We start from the raw sequence: 3,702 nt of genomic DNA on the forward strand, positions 1-3,702 counted from the left end.
ACTCTAGAGGGGGAATCAATAAGATAATGAGAGTCATTCATTGCCCTCAACCTACTCCTAAAACCAACAATATTTGGGTAGATTTTCTTCCTTGGCCTATGATTGCTATGCACAACTTCATAAATTTCTTAACATTAAACCATTCTTACATTCTGGTATACCTCCTACTCAACCATGATATGTTATTACTAGAGGCCCAGTGTACAAAAATATGTGCATTTGGGGGTGGGGGGGAAGGGCCCTCAGTCCAGCCTGTGCCCTCTCACAATCTGGGACCCCTCGGAGGATGTCCACCTGCTGGCTTAGGCCCGCTCCCCGGGAGCTCAGGCCTAAGCTGGCAATCAGACATCCCTCTGGCAGCCCGGGAGCCCTCGGGGGATATCCACTTGCCAGCGGAGAGCAGGTCTAAGCTGCAGTCAGACATCCTTAGCACTGCTGAGGAGGCAGGAGAAGCTCCCACCATCACCGCTGTGCTGGCAGCCATCAGCCTGGCTTGTGGCTGAGCAGAGCTCCCCCTGTGGGAGCGCACTGACCACCAGGGGGCAGCTCCTGCATTGAGCGTTTGCCCCCTGGTGGTCAGTGTGTGTCATAGTGACCAGTCATTCTGCTGTTAGGGTCAATTTGCATATTACCCTTTTATTATATAGGATATTAAAATCATATTGTATGAAATTTGCTAATATCTTGATAATGATTACATTGTCATTACTGAGAACTGTAGTTTTTTGCACATTGTCAAATTTTGCTATTATATTACCTGAATTAAAAAAATTTTTCTTCATTACCTAGGATCTTCTTATGAATTCTTCCTTAAAAGTTTAGAACAATCTATCAAAACAGAAGCCTTAAAAAACAACAACACAATTTTTAATTATTTACCTGCTTCTTGGTCTTTAGAAGTTTTCTAATTATCATCTTATTAATTTATATTTTCTATAAATGTTACATATCATGAAGATATTTAGCACTATTAATATAATTATATAATAGTCTATTTTAAATTTTTATAGCTATATCTTATATTAATGTTGTAATTTTGTGTTTTGATTTATATATCATATATCATTTTAATGTTTTTTAATAGACCAGTTCCCATCTATATATATAAAGAGCCAAGGGCCATCACAACCAAATGGATGACTGAATGGACAACCAAACAGGCTGAGCAGGGCAGCAAGGCCACCAGGGGTGTTAGTGAGGGATGACCAAACAACTGAGCAGTAGGCTGTGTTGGGCAACCAGACCAGCAGTGGGGGGGCGGGGGGGGGGGCAGTGAGGGATGACCAAACGACTGAACAAGCAGGCTTCGTGAGGTGACCAGGCCAGCAGGGGGGTTAATGAGGGATGACTGAATGACTGAACAGCAGGCTGTGTGGGGCGACCAGGCTGGCAGGGGGGCAGTAAGGGGTGACCTTGCTGGCAGCGGGTAGGGCAGTTAGGGGCGACCAGGCCAGCAGGCAGAGGTGGTTAGAGGTTATCAGGCTGGCAGGGGGGCCAGTAGAGGCCATCAGGCAGGCAGGCAGGTGAGCAGTTAGGAGCCAGTGGTCCTGTCCGACTGCCGGTTTAGGTCTGATCCCGAGGGGTCCCAGATTGGAGAGGGTGCAGGCTGGCCTGAGGGGATCCCTCGCCCCTGTGCACAAATTTTGTGCACTGGGCCTCTAGTCTATTATGATTATCTATAGATTTTCAGTTTCTAATTATTTATTTTACCTTTTGTTTTAATAGTTTTTTCTCCTCTTTTCCTTATGTTTGACTTCTCATTTTCAAATGTTTTGAGGTTTTTAATAATTTATTTTCATTCGTTTGTATTTAATAACATAAATATATAGGCTACAATTTTCTAGAATGGCTTTGGTCCTTTATTGTAAGCTTTGATACACTGAATTTTCATTGCTCTAATTTTCTATGTAGTTGCTAAACAAGGGATGGGGAAACTTTTCCCTGCCAAGGGCCATTTGGATATTTATATCATCCGAGGGCCATACATAATTATCAACTTAAAAATTAGCCTGCTATATTTGGTCAAACATTTAATTAACTCACCCCTAATGCCTTAGCAGGGCCAGACTAAATGATTTAATGGGCCTTATATTTCTTCAGGGCTGGAAATTCCCTACCCCTGCTCTAAACTATCTAGACTGCCTACAAATTTTTTCTTTTGTTTAAGAGTTGCGTGGTGAAGGATATCCACTTCACCTTGTCATGGCTTAAGACACACCTGGTGCCCAGATGGTGTGGCTCAGTAGTTGAGCATTGACCATCAGGAGGTACAGTTCAATTCTTAGCCATGCACATTGCTGGGGTTTCAGGCTCGATCCCCAATAGGGGGCATGCAGGAGACCGCTGATCAATGACTCTCTCTCATCATTAATGCTTCTATCCCCCTCTAACTTCCTCTGTGAAATCAATAAAAATACATTTTTTTAAAAAAAAAGATGCACCTGGTATGTAAATTCCCTTAATAAACTCTTTTTTAAAAAATATTTTTTATTGATTTTACAGAGAGGAAGGGTATGGGATAGAGAGTTAGAAACATTGATGAGAGAGAAGCATTGTTCAGCTGCCTCCTTCATGCCCCCTACTGGGGATCCAGCCTGCAACCAAGTTACAGGGGCATCGAACCTGGGACCCTTCAGTCCAAGGGCTGATGCCCTATTCACTGAGCCAAACTGGTCAGAGCAATAAATTCTTCATGCAATGCTGAAAAAAAAAAAAGTTGTTTAAAAAGTAACTGAATTTATTTTCTTTAAATTTATGCTATCAATTTCCCTTTTATTTATTTTGCCTGTGTTCAGAGAGCCTGTTTTAGTTTTAGACTCAGACTTCCTTCAGCTCATTACAATTTTTCTTTTCTTTCTGTTAATACTTCTTTTCTTTGGCTCTCTTTCACTTTCTGTAATCTCTATCATATGCATATTGAATTTGTTGCTTCTGCCTGTCAACATAAATAAAGAGGTAAATTGTGGCAAGCCCAAATTAGCATATATTTCCATGTATAAGATGCTATTTTTTTCTAAAATCATTAGACTGAAAATCAATAAAGAGGTGTCTTATACTAGTACATGGAAGTCAGCCCAAGAGGGTGCCCCGGGGGTATGTAGCTGCCCATACCTTCTCAAACAGGCTTCCTCCAATCATGAGCCTTATTATTACTGACATCAGCTGATGCTGTAATTGGAGGTGGAGGTGGAGAGTGTGCAGATGCAACAGAGACTAGAGCAGTGGTTCTCAACCTGTGGGTCGCAACCTTCTCCCACTGAGTGTATAATCAAACAGTAGAGAAAACAGGAAGAACAACTCCTTATGATGCCAAAAAAGAAGGCCTTAAGAGGAAAACCAGAAAAATGTTTAAAATATTGATTTCTTAATTTGGGGTTGGAAAAGTGGGGGGTGTTTTATACATGGGGGCCTCTTATACATGGAAAAATATGATACCAGAAATTGGGTTTATTTGGGAATGGTAGAGGGATTGCAATTCTGAAAACACATGCGGTAGCAAACTATAGTTAAGTATGTTGAAGGCTTGGGGTGGACTGTATTATGGGCAAGAAGTGCAAAGAGGGGGAAGTCCTGCCAGAGACTAAGCAGAAAGTTCATTGGCTTGAGGATAAGGAGAAATTCTTGCAATGTGTTCCTTGGTCAGAAGATAAATCTCAGTCATCTGTCAATCAGACATTTATGGGAAATCAGTCCAATTCTTAA

This window comes from Myotis davidii, unplaced genomic scaffold (genome assembly GCF_000327345.1).
Source record: "Myotis davidii unplaced genomic scaffold, ASM32734v1 scaffold284, whole genome shotgun sequence".
In the NCBI taxonomy this organism is placed as follows: Eukaryota; Metazoa; Chordata; class Mammalia; order Chiroptera; family Vespertilionidae; genus Myotis; species Myotis davidii.